Source organism: Lactuca sativa, chromosome 4 (genome assembly GCF_002870075.4).
Source record: "Lactuca sativa cultivar Salinas chromosome 4, Lsat_Salinas_v11, whole genome shotgun sequence".
In the NCBI taxonomy this organism is placed as follows: domain Eukaryota; kingdom Viridiplantae; phylum Streptophyta; class Magnoliopsida; order Asterales; family Asteraceae; genus Lactuca; species Lactuca sativa.
This window is the reverse complement of record NC_056626.2, coordinates 345,982,616-345,998,829: the sequence shown is the minus strand read 5'-3', so window position 1 is coordinate 345,998,829 and position 16,214 is coordinate 345,982,616.

Genomic DNA, 16,214 nt, shown 5'->3' with positions numbered 1-16,214 from the left:
TGGTAAATGCTGAATTGGATCCATCCTATGATCCAAATTACCCTCCTCTTGTCAAATGAACTAGAGATCATCCTGTTTCAGAGGTTGTGGGTAATGTCTCCGAAAAGGTCCTGACCCGATCTCAACTGAAGGCAAAGCAAGCATCTCTATTCTCAAAAGTAGAGTTCTGCATGTTTAACTCTTTCGTCTCAAAAGTTGAACCAAAAACAGTGAACACTGCTCTTGATCACTCTGATTGGGTTCAAGCTATGCAAGATGAACTTAATGAGTTCGAAAGAAATAAGGTTTGGCGCCTCATTCCAACTCCTAAAGATGCCTCGGTTGTTGGTCTCAAATGGGTCTTCAGAAATAAAATGGACAAGGAAGGCAATGTAATAAGAAACAAAGCTCGTCTAGTTGTGAAAGGATACTGCCAGGAGGAAGGAATCGATTATGAGGAAACTTTTGCTCCTGTAGCTAGGCTGGAATCTGTTCGAATATTTCTTGCCTATGCTGCACACAAGAACTCTGAGGTCTACCAAATGGACGTAAAGTGCGCATTTCTAAATGGAGAACTTGAAGAAACGGTGTACGTGGAGCAACCTCCGGGATTCGTGAATGAAAAATACCCCAATCACTACTATATTCTGGACAAAGCGGTACGTGGAGCAACCTCCGGGATTCGTGAATGAAACAAGCACCTAGGGCCTGGTATGAAACGCTAACCAAGTTTTTAAAGATGTCCAAATTCAAACAAGGTTCGGTTGACCCAACCTTCTTTCGTAAGAAGGAAGGTAACCACCTTATGATTGTTCAAATCTATGTCGATGGTATCATCTTTGGCTCAACGAATCCTAGCTTAACAGCTGAATTCAGAAAGCTGATGGAGACTAAATTTGAAATGAGTTCAATGGGTCCGATTAACTTTTTCCTTGGTTTAAATATTAGACAGGGACCCGAAGGCATCTTTATTAACCAGGAAGCCTACACCAAGACTCTCCTTGATAAATTCGGCATGATGGGAGACTCAAAGGTTAAAGTTCCAATGGCGTTCGGCACCAAGCTCACTCCATCCTTGGATAAGCCAGCAGTCGATATTACGGTATATCGCCAGATGATCGGTTCTTTAATGTACCTTAATGCTAGCAGGCCTGATATAATGTTTTCTGTGTGTTACTGTGCTAGATTTTAGGCGAATCCTCGTGAACCTCATATGCTTGCAGTGAAGAACATTCTCCGGTATCTAAAACGAACTACCTCTCTCGGCTTATGGTATCCATCAAACTCAGGTTTCTTCGTTCAAGCCTACTCAGATGCAGACCTTGGAGGTTGTGGACTAGACAGGAAAAGCACCATAGGAGGCTGCCAATTCCTTGACGGGAAGTTGGTTAGCTGGCAATCAAAGAAACAGACTTGTGTATCTCTGTCTACCGCTGAAGCAGAATACATCGCAACTGCCTCCTGTACATCTCAAGTGATTTGGATCCAAAGCCAGCTCCAGGACTATGGGCTCAATATGAAAAAGATCCCACTATATTGCGACTCTGAAAGTGCAATTAGGATCTGTCATAACCCAGTGCAACACTCCAAGACTAAGCACATAGCACTGAGATATCACTTCATTAAGGATCATGTGGAAGATGGGAACGTCGAAATTCATTTTGTTCGAACCACTGATCAACTAACCGACATCTTCACCAAGGCTCTTCCTGAATATTCTTTCAACAAAATTCTACAAGGGCTTGGAATGATGGAATCGGAGTCAGTACCAAAAATTACCTCTCAAGATCAAAAGTAAGAAGCGAAATAGACCGAACGTTCAGGTTCGGGTCTCTTGTATGCCGAAATAGACCGAATGCTCGGGTTTGGGTCTTGATCTGGTGTACCGAAATGAACCGAACGCTCGGGTTCGGTTGTATCATCTGATCTTCGCTTATCACTCAAAGGTAGTTTCCTTGGTTGTAAATCTTTTCTATTATTTTTCCAAATTCATTTATCTTATTGTCGAAGTTCTTTTCTTTTTCAAACTTATTTTTTTGGCAACCGAAATGGACCGAACGTTCGGGTTCGGTTCCAAAATATTTTCTCACCCGAAATAGACCAAACACTCGGGTTCGGTTCAAAAAAAAATTCTCAACCGAAATAAACCGAACGCTCGGGTTCGGTTCCAACATTTGTTTTTTGTATAAATTTTTTTTATGTCTTTTTTATTTCGATCAAAAATTCCGAAAATATTTTTTTTAAATTCAAAAACTCCAAAATATTTTTTTATGTCTTATTTCTTTCGATCAAGAATTCCAAAAATATTTTATTTTTTGTGGGTAACCTATTTCACTAGCTAAGTGTCCCTAGAAGCATGTTGCTGTATGTGACCAAAGCCTCATCTGATTCTAAATAAAAGCCTTACTGACTTGGTACAAACAAACCCTGTCTTCCCAATTAGGCTCTCATATTTATTTTAATCATGAGCTACCTAACTCTCTTCTCACATGAGATAAGAGTTTTCTGCTTAGTCCCTATTTTTATAGCAGAGGTACTTTGGTTTCTTTACACCACCTACATTACTTTTCTCCATCACATTCGTTTCACAAACGTAACCCTTGAGACTCTTATACATTACCACTGAGGTTTATGGTTACACAATTTCTGTGTTCATGATCTTAGCTTCGTGTCACTACGTGCTAAGTGAAACCCACAATTCAATACCTACTATGCATTGACGGTGAACAATTAACTTGCTCTAGCTTTCACTAATGAATTGACGAACTTATCCATGGGGGTACAACATGAAATCTCTATTTTTGTTTTGTGTGATTTTTATGAAATTGTTAAATCCAGTAACATTTCTTCCCTTGGGATCCAGTTTTAATTTTTTTTTTTTGAGATTTCGCATACATTAGTTTACCTTGCCACTCAAATTATCTCCAACCTACTTGTTCAACAGACTACATTGGTCTCACAAGTACTTCGTTCGATTTCTATCTTATATCAAGATTAGAAATTATGAATCGAAGCGAAAGCCACCCCATAAGCCTACTTAAAAGAAGCCTTTCAACACTTCTTAATAAGTGTCTGATCGTTATTCAACGGGAAACCACACAAACACTTTAAAGTCTCTCTTCACTTTGAAGGAAGAGATTCGTGCCCGGAATCCATTGTTTCGTGTATTTATCGACATCACATAATCCCTCAAAAGTGTTGCTTTATTTCTTTTTCTTTTACACACTCAGCACGAAAATCTTTTTGATTTTCCAAAATTCTGGTTTCATTAATTCTAATGAATTTTAATTGGATTGGTTGTTATAAAAGGTTGTGGTTAATATTGATCCACGTGGGGATTTTACTTTAAAGATGTCGTTAATCTCTAACGGGATAAGATGACGAAATGATGACTCAGGCGGGAGTCCAATCGATTTGATTTCAAACGGCGCAACAGGGAAAAACGTATGAATAGGAACCGTTTCATCTCCAAACGGCGCCTAATGGGAAGGCGTGTGATTAGGGACTGACACTCTCTCTCCTGCGTGACCATCGGCACACCCAACTGTCACGCGTCAGTCACCTCCGAAAAACCCTTCGTTTTTTCAATCGAAGATTTGGGAAAGATTTTTCTCTCTCCTTTACCCACAGTATAAAAGGCAATGTGATCCACCGTTTACCTCTTTACTGCACCTACATTCCCAGAGAGCAAGAAAATCCACTAAACCTCTACTGTTCATCATCTCTCCCACTTTCATCTCAACAATGGCGAATTCTTCATCTGTTCACGCAACTTCTCACATCTTGCCCATTCGTCCCCAGCAGAGTTTGATCATTGATCTTACTCCTCAGGCATATGACGCTTTCATGTTTCCCATCATTGAGTGCCTGAAGTTCTCGCCAATCGCTCCTGCTCTTACCAGGGCTGAAGTTGTTCCAATGGAGTTCCTGTCACAAATTTTTGCTACAGCTCACTACGACAAGGTCGTCGACAGGATTTTCTTCGATGTTTTTGAGCACAAGGCGTCGATTTCTAAGAAAAGGTTTTGTACGTTGTTAGGGTTTGAACCTGATTCTTCGAGGGTTAATCCTGAAACCATTCCAATGGGTCATCTGTTCAACATGTTCTACAACATGGGGTACATTGAGGTGCTCACTACAGTCACGAAATTCAAAAAGTCGTGCCTGCCCCCTCAGTGGAATGGGATGTTCACTGTTCTTTTCAAGGGCTTATCTGAACGAAGTGTTGGATCCGATGGGGCAAGTCGTTTGTTTCTCTCAATCATGTACGGGATCTACAATGGCATCAACATGGACTACGGGTCAGTCCTATGGCAACAACTCATTCAGAGTCTCTCTTCCACCTCTCGACACTTAGAGATTTCTTATGCCCGGTTCTGGACTATTGTCACGAAATGGGTGATGGACAAGTAACACGTCCCCATTGTCGCTGGTGCTCCAATGTCTTCAATTGGTACTTTCCATACCACGAAGATCATTGTGTCGGATGCATCAAAATTTCCCTTCAACGGGTCTATCCCTGAAACAATGTATGGTGATGTTCCTGCCGATAGCTGGATCATTCAAACGTACAAGGAGTTATGACGTTCTGGTCCGAGAGACGTTACTCCAGAGATGCTGAAGTCGATTCATGACGCTGACAAGCCTGCTCCTAGAGGCAAGAAGGCTGATAAGGGAAAACAGGTGGCAAAGGGAGCAAAAGGCCCATCTCCCAAGAAAAGGAAAACCACTAAGGCTGCTCAGTCTCCACCACAGAAGAGGAGAAAAACCCAACCGAGACGAAATCTGATTATCGCTTCATCCTCAAGCGAATCTGAGGACAAGGGTTCTGATTCGGATGGATCTCAACGTGGCAACACTCCACCTCGTTCGCCTACCCCAGAGATACATATTTCTACTTCTCCTATCTCTTCTCCACCCGTTACAATTCCTTTTTCTATTCCCCCCATAACCTCCACCACTCAAATACCACCTACTTCCATCCCAATACCACCACCAATCTTTACCGAAGCAACAACCACCACCACTGCAGATTTTAGAACCAACGTATCTGATACGGGGGTTCATACTGACGCACCAAAATCCAACTCAGCACCCGAACCCACACCAACAACCGAACACACCACCCAACCCAAAACTACAACTACTACCGAACCCACAGTTTCACCACCACCATCTTCTCCTGCTCATGCTTCAGAGGAAGAAGAACCTCTCCTGGGCGGGGAGAATATGACTTTTGATTCGGTCTATTACAGTCCGTTTCAAGTTCAAAGTGATGATGATGACGATGCTCCTGTCACAAAGAGGCATCTCAAGGAGCTACATGACAAAATAGATTCGCTCATCGCTTCATCTTCCACATCTCAGTCCTCCATATCTGAAGCTACAATTCAGAAAATTGTTGAGGCTTTTTCCAAAGCTCATCAAGTTTCTATCGATTCCGCCACTGCAGCTATAGACGCCTCAACCAAAGCTTGTGAGGCAGCGACCAAAAAAGTCGATAAACTATTCACTAATTCTTCTTTCTTGTTAAAATCTTTACAGGAAACCGCTGAAGCCACCTCGACAAAGCTGGAACCCATTGTCAACCAGCTGGCTATCTCAGTCGCATCAGAGCTGAAGTCGTTTGCTTCGCTTCGTCAAACCATCTCTGACGACAACTCAGCTTTCAGAACAACCATTGAGGAACGTCTCTCCAAGCTTCAAGAAGACTTAGCTGCCAAGAACACTCTAATGGATGCTCTCGCAAGGAAAACTACCGCTCTGAAGGTCAAAAGTATTCAACTCTCCAACTCTCAATAGGAGATTGAGTCTCTTCGATCTGAAAGAGAGGTGGTTAAATCGTGTGTTTCGGATGTCCACTCTGCTATCTCAAACATCCTTGAAGCACATGATCCAATCCTTAACTATTATGTCAGGCTTGACCTTGCAGAGAAGCTCGCTCCCGCCCTTTCTCTACTCAGCAAAATTGAGGGGCTCCTTGATTTCGTGTCCATTCCAAAACAAGGGGGAGAAAAAGAACAAGTGTCTCAACCACCTCCTACTTCAGCAACTCACACAACCGAACCTCCTCCAGTAGGCCAAGCCTCAGGTTTCGGTGTGAAAGACAAAGGCAAGAATATTGATGAGGAGAGTGATGATGAAGATGATAAGGAGACTATTGCCGACATTTTGAAGCGACACGGTTGAGATAAAGAGGCTGACATCAGTGCTTGTGTGGCTAGAGAGGCTGAAGAAGCCGAAAGAAGACAGAAAGAAGCCCACGACCTTCTCGAGAGCAGGAAAACTCTTTTTCCTCCTTGGACTCTTGAGAAGCTGATTAAAGAAGCCATCGAAACACCAAGTATCTTGTGGCTAGAACCTGTGATCTCTTTAGATTGTTCTAACACTGTCGACTCTCAGTTCGATATGCCACTGACCCGAAAGGCGTTTGTTTTTCATGCCTTTGACAACATTGCTGAGTTCCCCCATCCTCATCCACAGGTTGATCGGGACTTAGTCGAATTTTATCTGAGGGTAGCTCAACCCCAATACCAGACTTGGAGCGCTCAGAAAATCATCAATGTTCGGGTCCTAAAGCCGTTCAGGGAAGGCAACTTCACCAACGTTCGGTTCAAGGTACTACGGGGTTCTGCCAAGACCGAACATGCCATCTCACTTGCAGATCTTCCCAACCTTAATCCCCATGATTGGATTATCTTGCACAACATCCTTCTTACAAACAAAGCTGAATATGGTCTGATCATCGACCACTTTAAGAGGATGCTTGTATGCTATATCATGGAAGTTGCTTTGATGGATCAGGAGATTGCGAGCGTGTTCAAGAAAAAACCTACCATATCTCCTGTTGGCTCTGCCAGTGATCTCAACATGATGCAGATGGGGAAGATTGACCCAAAGAGAAACTCCGTCATGTTTACCAAGAACGAAGGACAGAAATGTCTTTTCGCCTTGGCAGACAAACATCTCTACACCACTGCATGTTTGGAACACGTTTTAGGGATCATCCATCGATGCAAGAAGAACACAGCGGATGATATCAAGTACTTTGATGATATGATTCAATGGTACATTCAGTTCAGACAGACAATCCTTGCACTTATCACACGTCTGTTCGATACAGTAAAGAAGGTTCCCGCTGCTAGCCCAAGCAAGAAGAAGAAGTAGTCTCGCTCCAATTTGACGCAAAGGGGGAGATTGTTGGGTCGTATTTTGTGTTGCGTCTATTGGGATCGTTAGCTAGTCCAATATGTATCTCTGGTATGGGCCTGTCCATCCGTGAGTTTTGTAGGGTTTAGTATAAATAGATGCTTGCATGCATCCTAGAACGAAGGACGATTAGTAACGATTAGAGATTTATTGTTCAGAAAATTTATCGTTCTTGTTTTGTAACCCTAGAATCCTCTACAGCGGAAGTTCTTAGTCGAGCTCTGCTGAGGATTGAGTAATCTAATCATTCGACACATCTTGATTCATACTTGTGTTTTGTTTACTGTTTTTACGTTCATTGCATACCTGTTACAAAGATCTAATCGATCAAAGAGTTAATTAATAACTCATCATATGCGATAGAAATCCATCTACGCGATCAGATTCAACATATTCTTTCTTTAAGTTCCTTCACTTTTCTTTGATTCTTAAAACATCAAAATGTGACCCAGTCACATCATGTATCAAGAATCTCAAAATAGAATCTTAGCAGAGTTAGATAGTGGACTTTACCTGAAGTAGAGTCAAACTTATCGACTTTAACACCCTTAGGTAAATTGGCAGCTTCGCAACCAATGCCCCTTCCATTGGCAATTTAACATATGGACGCTTTGGTAATGGAACATGGGACTATCAAAAACTTAGCCTTTCTCTTTTTCATTTGGTCAACCGAGTTGACTATGGTCGATCCCTTTCCATTGGGAAGAGAGAGCTTTACTGGATATCCAATGTCATTATTGTCAATGTCCACAAGTTTTAGGAAGTTGATCTTAGCAAATAGATAAGATCATTAAGGGTCTTGTCATAGTCTGTTTCATAGGAGTCCCAAAGGAACTTACTATGTGACTTAGAAAGTGATTGAACCACCAACTTTCTCAAGACTTTGACACCCAACTCTCCCGGCTTGTCAATATGTGACTTCATCTCCAAGATGTGATCACACCTGGACCTTTGCTTGCCAATAGGGCTTGAGTGACCTTAAACTTTTCAAGAACTTGTGGGTTAGGGAGAATAATTGGATGAGGTGAATGAAGTATGATTTCCATGGGACATCATCTTCATTTTAGGAAAACTTGTTTCAAGATATTTGGAACATCATAAATGTCTAAACCAGACATCTTTTTGGGAGATATTCAAGACAGTTGATTTAAAGTCCTTAATATAACACCCAATATGAAATATTAAGGCTAGGACCCAACAAACTATTTTATAACTCAGAAGAGGGATGTCATAATCCAAGGTATAAAATATTTGAAGGTAGGTGAATGACGATTCACCAATTTTTACCAAGATAAACGAAATGTATTATTAGGTTTTAATTGGATTTGAAACTCCTAGGAAAATATATTTTTATGTAATATTGTATGTGTTTGCGGTTTGTGTGTACGGTCGTATACGTGTGTACAGCCGTACACGTGTGTACGACCGCACACCCTGTGTACGGCCATACACAGGGTGTGCGGCTGTACACATGTGTATGGATAGAGGTCCATATAAATAAAGGAGTGCATGTGGGAGTGTACGGTTGAGAAGAAGGCTAGAGAAGAGAGAGAAAGTTAGAGCGAAGAAGTGTGTGTGAGAGAGAATCTATTGTAAGGAGCATCAATCATATTCATTCAATACATCATAGATTCATCTTCTTCTTCTTCTCATTCTCTTCTGTATTGATCTGACATCATCTAATTGATTGGGATTCCGCACCATCAATTGGATCTGATTGATACATAAGCAATTTTGGGGACTTACAATTGGTATCAGAGCTTGGTTTATATCAGTCAATTTTGTCATATCTGGAGCTTATTTGATATTATTTTGAAAAGATAATAGCGTTTTTGGATAGATCTCGCAAAAATAAGGGGGGTTACTTCTTTGCATTTTTCATAAAAACGAGTTTTTGATCGAGTTTTGGAGCAAAAAAAGGGTGAAAAACGTCATTTTTTCGCGAATCTGTTGAAGGTGTGCGGCCAGACTTTGAAGGTGTGCGGTTGAGCTCTTGAAGGTGTGGGGCTTAGCAGCCTCGGTGTGTGCGGTTCAGCAGTGTGCGGCTCGGTGTGTGCGCCTCGGTCTCGTATCAACAGTGTGTTCGGCTCGCATTTGGCTCACCTCGCAAGCAGCAACCTCACACAGCAGCCTTGTATTAAAAAATAGAAACAGAAATTGAAGCTGCCAGGATTCAAACCCGGGTCTTCCCCCTACACATCCGGCGCCTTACCATCTCGACCAACTTGCTAGATGTTTACTTTCTTCGAAATTTAATTCATAAGGACTCCATTTCGTCCCTATTTTCGCAAAATTGACATTTTCAACCCCAAAAATTCAAAATTTTATTTTTAAAATCCTTTTTCAACCCAAAATTTTGTACATCATTTCTACTTTTCTAGTATATAATATATAGACTTTTGATACATAATGCATGGTATTTGTTGTTTGAAAATATGTGTAATACAGATTTATATTTATAGGTAAAATTTGATTTGTTTTAAAAAATAAAAGATTTTCCTTATTCAAATCAACAGTCATATGACCATTAACCCTGTCTCCCCTTTGTAATGTTTCGTAAGTGGACTTAACCAAACTCCAATGGCAATACACAAAAATGGTAAGAGTTTTAAACACTAGAATGGTGTAATCAATCCAACTACAAACTAAAATTGTGTATTTTAAAGGTCAAACATTTTCGTCTTCATATTTGATGTTTTAGTGTATCATACACACTAAAATAATGTATTTTAGAGGTTAGTTTGAATGCTAAAGAGAAAACTAACACTAAAATTGTGTTTTTAGTGTACCATTGGAGTTGGCCATTACATATTCATAGACCATAAAAAATGGTGTTTACGTGTAAGATGATAGTGGCAGGTCACAGACCATTCCGTGCAGCGTGACAGATAAGAATTGAGAAAAGTAACCTTAGGTTTTGTATTATTTTTAATTGAAGCACTTTGATAAATAAATTTGAATCAAAATGTATAATTATCGTTTTTAGTGAATCTAATGTAAATGACGATAAATTATTAAAGAATAAGTTATATTATTTGTTTTATACATTTATGACTTGGTGCTCAACTTTAAACGTAATATATGGAAAAGTATTGATTCATTTTTGTATATTGTACTGTTGTATCCCTATTTCACAAAAAAAAATAATAAATGTGAAATGGAGGCATGAGAGGTCTCAAATGGGAATCACAGAAACACACAAACACCTGCCAAACTAAAAAAAGGAAATTGTCATATTAGTCCATCAAATTTTTCGTGTTTATTTTAAAGGGTCGTCCAATTTTTTTTTTACATTAAAGGAATGAACACTCGTTTGATCTGTTAAAAAAGTCACTTGACCCACAATAACAAGTTTTAATATTATTGTAGCCTCATCTCCTCCAACCTCATCCCACTATAACATGTTTCCCCTCTCCAAGCTTATCCCCAAAACTAAATTTATCGTTGATGGCTTTGATTATCCGGCTACTACTCCGTATTATTCAAGTACTTCAAGTTTTAGAATAATTCGTTGTGCCTTTCCCTTTCTCGGAGTCAGTTTTGGTCGACGGTTGTGAGATTTCATTAGTTGACGCAAATCACTCCCCGGTGCAGTCCGATTCTTGATCAATATCCTGATCGGAAATGGGATTTTCGAGAGGTATGCGCATACCTGTGACTTTAAGTATTGTATTTCTATGAAATCTGAAACTATTCTGAACGAATTTACGGGTGTTGATGTCGTTTTCCTAGATAATACTTAACGTAATCCTAAATACGTGTATTTTCGCAACAGAAGTTCATTGATTGTGTAGGTAGTGTGGTTGAGAAGTATAACGATGAGAGTGATGGTGGTGAATCGTACTTGGTATCGAGGAATCAGCACAAGGTCGAAGCGTTTGTTTTGGTGAATCGTTGCTTTTTGGAATCGACAATCCAATTCCCGCCTAATCGCCAAATCGGCGACCCAATAGCCAAGTTGGCATACCAGAAACACGAATCGGAGCACTAGAAACGTGCATCGAAGCAATCCAATTCGATGGAATCGTGTTCCCGACAACGTATCGGATGATTGATTGGATCGTCACTCGGCCGTACCAAAGAGCGTTTCGGCCACGATTGGGATTGATTTTGTATCGCATTTGGGTATGGGACGTTCAAAACGTGGTACACGACTTTTGAGTGCATCATGTAAGTATGAATTGGACTTATTTCCGACCTAATTTTGCAAAAATGAAGCAAATTAAGGATGCTAAAGGTCAAACAGTGTTCAAGGCACAAATTTTACGGGCTTACCTGGTATCAGGTCACATAAAGATATTTTAAAACAAAAAAAATAAAATAAAAGTTCATTCCCTTAGTGCACCAAAAAAAAAAGTTGGATTACCTTTTAAAACAAATACAACAAGTTCGATGGACTAATATGACATTTGTCCAACTAAAAACGTATAAGTGAGGTCCAGTTTTGAATATACTACTTACAAAAAGGATATAATATTAATTAATTTATTATATATTCTATATTATGGAGGGATTTGTTTTCAAAGAAAATATTTCTTTGGTTTTATTAACTCCTTTTTGTTGGGACATTAAAACTTGCAATCGATTCCATTTGATTTTTAATGAAATCTTAATTCAACACCATAAATTTATTTTTAAATATGATTACCAGGCATCATACATACTTATAAAGCTATCATTTTTTCTTGAATCTCATGCATTTGAAACCTCCTTTTTTAACTTCCTTTCACTACATTCATTTGAAACTCCCATGACTTTTCAATTTCTTTACAATAATATTATAAATAAGTTAAATAATGTTCTATAAATAAGAAAGAGTGTTTTATTACAATGTCTTCATCCCACATCGATGGTAAGAGTAAACAAGAGAATGTTTGCTCTTCTATAAATAGGAAATGTTGTGAAATGTTTCAAAGGGACCAAACCATGAGGATTTCCTCATGCCTACCTTTGTAGGATTTTGAAGGTATTATTTGGTGAGATTGTCTATATTGGCAACTGTCCAGTTAATTTTTAGAATCGTACTTGGCAACCATGAGGACTTCCTCATGCCTACCTTTTTCGAATTCTAAAAATGGTCAGAGAGGAGGATGTGCAGAAGACAACTTTTCATACACGCTATGGTCATTACGAGTTTGGTGGCCCTGCATGAAGCGAGATGTGGCATGGTACGTGGAGCGGTGCTTGACCTGCAGGAAGGTCAAGGCCGAGCATCAGAGACCGCACGGCAAGATGCAATCGTTGGATATTCCGCTATGGAAATGGGAAGACATCACAATGGATTTTATCACCAAGCTTCCCAGGACAGCACGGGGAGTGGATTCGATCTGGGTCATTGTCGATCGGTTGACCAAGAGTGCCCACTTTATCCCGATTCAGCAGAGCATCTCGGCCGAGAAATTGGCCGATATCTATATCAGGGAGGTCGTGGCGTGGCACGGAGTGCCAGTTTTGGTGATTTCAGATAGAGATGTGCGGTTCACATCCAGGTTTTGGAAGAAATTCCACGACGAGTTGGGTACTCGTCTGCATTTCAGCACCGCCTTTCACCGGCAGACGAATGGCCAGAGCGAGCGGACCATCCAGACTCTGGAGGACATGCTGCAGGCATGTATTTTAGACTTCGAAGGTAGTTAGGATACCTACCTTCTGTTGACGGAGTTCTCGTATAGTAATAGCTATCATGCGAGTATCGACCGTCCTCCCTTCGAGATGTTGTATGGGAGGAGGTGCGGAACACCGATATGTTGGGGCGAGGTTGGCCAGAGGCTCATGGGGAGCACCGATGTAGTGCTCAAGATGACAGAGAAGATTCAGCAGGCCCAGAGCAGGCTTCAGACTGCTCAGAGTCGGCAGAAAAGTTATGCCGATAAGCGTCGATCAGACCTGGAGTTCCAGGTCGGGGATATGCTTCTCCTGAAGGTGTCGCCTTGGAAGGGCGTCGTCTGATTCAGGAAGCAGGGCAAGTTGGGTCCCAGGTTTATTGAATCGTTCATTGTTGTAGCCCGGGTGGGCAAGGTGGCATACCGGCTGGATCTTCCAGCCGAACTCAGTCAGATCCACAGCACTTTCCATGTCTCTCAGTTCCGGAAGTGCCTAGTGGACGACCCGGTGGTGATACCTTTGGAGGACATTCAGATTGATGACATTCTGAATTACATCGAGTGGCCTGTAGCGATCCTTGACCAGAAGTCGAAGGATCTGAGGAACAAAAGAGTGGAACTCGTGAAGGTGCAATGGCGGCACCGGAAGGGGTCGGATTGGACTTGGGAGCCGGTGGACGAGATGATAAAGCATTACCCCGAGCTGTTTCAGGAGTGAGCAGCAGACTTCGAGGACGAAGTCTAAAATAAGTGGGGGAGATTTGTAACACCTGGTTCTTGATACGTATTCTTGTATTTAATTCTGTTAATGATTTACAATTTTGGCCTTGGACTCAGCGAGTCGAAGGATTGACTCGCCGAGTAGAAGCGGGATGAGACGCGGAGTTTAAGTTGCGGACTCGACGAGTCGGGTCCCGGACTCGACGAGTAGCCGCTGTCTAGACAAAAACCCTAATCCAGGGGTTTGCACCCTATTTAAACGACCTTATGTAGCCTCCATCACCCCTTTATGCTCCCAAACACCCCCTCACTAAAACCCTAGCCGTTTTTGAAGCAATCTAAGCCTTGTTTGTGGATTTTCGTGTTATGATCTTAAGGAAGGAAGGAGAGAAGCTTGAGGAAGCAAGTAGAGATCAAGGGAACCTGAGTTTGTGCACCTTCTTCAGCTCATTGAAGGTAAAAAGTTGTGATCTTGCTCATTCGTTTGTTAGATCCCTCTTTGGGGAGGTTTAGGGCTTTTATGAGCCATTTTTGGTGGCCAACCATGTTTGCAAACATGGTTGGGGGTTTAAGCTTCTGAATCACGTCATGAAAGGAGTCACTAGGCAGATTTGGGTTGCTTTTGCATGCATGAAAGGTCCCATGTGCCATATGAGCTTGTTTCATGTCCTTTTGAACTCAAAGTCCCATGCAAGCACGTAAAGTTTGTAACTTTACGTGCTAGATCGATTGTAGAAGCTTGGATCTATCTTTTGATCAAAGGAAGTTCATCAAAAAGCAAAGATTTAGGGAATGTACGTAACCAACTTGGCGAGTTCGTTCTTGGAATCAGCGAGTCTAGGGGGTTCTGTCCCATTCTGTTGAGGGTCGAAAGGACCAGTTGAGTATGGAAAGTTTTAAGGGAGTATCCGGGGAGTGACCCAACGTTCTGGACTAAGCCATTGATCTGGAAGTTCATGGGACTCGACGAGTGCATGAAGGTGCTCGGCGAGTCCAAGGCAATCTTCATAGAACTCGACGAGTTGTTCATACAACTCGGCGAGTCGAGGACAGAACGTGTTCATCGGATGAAGATTAACTCGACGAGTTGTTCATACAACTCGGCGAGTCGGATGAAGGACCATTGGGTATCAGTTAGGAAGTGAACTCGTCGAGTCAATGCCTAACTCGATGAGTAGAGACGGGAGTAAGGACAATCAACTGGATATGGACTCGACGAGTTGGCAAGCCAACTCGGCGAGTCGGGTCAACTAGAAGCTGACTTTGACTTTGGTTTGGAATCGGTCAGGGGTAAAATAGTCATTTTACCCTAGGAATAGTATCAATGTCTGATTAAGTGTTTTATGGAAATATAGTTGGGGGATCACCGGAGCAGCTGTTAGACATTTGTAGATCAGCTTTTCAGCAGCCAGCCTTTTGAGGTGAGTTACCTTCCAGTAAGGGTGGGTCTAAGGCCACAATGCCGGCCCACCAAGTAGGAGTATTTTAGAAGATGATTGTCTTTGTGATAATTATCTTTGTATGGATATGTATTTGGTTATGAGATATATCTGTATGATATGTTTCGTGTGTGATAGGGATAGTTTTCCCTGATAGTGGTCCTTAGGACCGAAGGGTAGGTCAGTACTCGGACATGCCTGATTGTATGCTTATACCTTGTTGTTGTATGCTAGTAGTAGGGGGTGGAATAGACCCAGTTACCGGTTGAAAGATACCGATGATGATTACCGGTTGTAAGATACCGATGAAGACTACCGGTTGAAAGATATCGATGATGATTAACGGTTGAAAGATACCGATGGTATTGTATGGTATGTGGTATGATGGGGGAACTCACTAAGATTTGCGCTTACAGTTTCAGTTTTTGGTTTCAGGTACCTCTTCGTCTAAGGGGAAGGAGCCGGCGGCGTAGCTTGACATCACTCACACATCTGATTTTCCGCACGAAGTTTTCTAGGATTGTACTCTGATATGATATTTGTCTATGACATGGGTTTCGAACATGATACATTGTTTTATGAAATGTCGTATTGGCACAGTATTTTCTAAAGAATGTTTTTATGAAATAAATAATTAAAATGAAATTTTTGGGCTTCAATTTTGGGTTGTTACAGTTTTGAACTGAATTTTTTTAGGTTTAAACCGTGTTTCAGTTAGAAAAAAAAATATGTAGTTGGGTATATTGAGTTGAATCGGAGTTGGATCAATTTAGACTGATAAAGGAATCATTTTCTTTTCACAACAAACATTTGAAACTCCCATGATTTTTCAAATTATTTCTAATAATATTGTAAATAAGTTACATAATTTTATATAAATATAAAACAGCATCTACCTAAACCTAAAATTATAACTGTTTGAAAAATCACTTTGATTCAAAAGCACAAAATATATACAAGCCGGGTTTTACTAGAAAAAAATATATAGTTTGCTATATTTAGTTGAATCGGTCCGAGTTTGATCTATTTGGATCATAAAAGAAACATTTTCCGTTCATTACATACATTTGAAACTCCCATGATTTTTCAAATTGTTTCCAATGATATTTTAAAAAAAAAGGTTACATAATGTTATATAAATATAAAAAAACATCTACCTAAAAATAAAATTATAATTGTTTGAAAATTTGATTTGATCAAAAGCACGAAATATATACACAGATTATATTTTATAAATGACTTCTTTTTATAATGAACTTTTGAA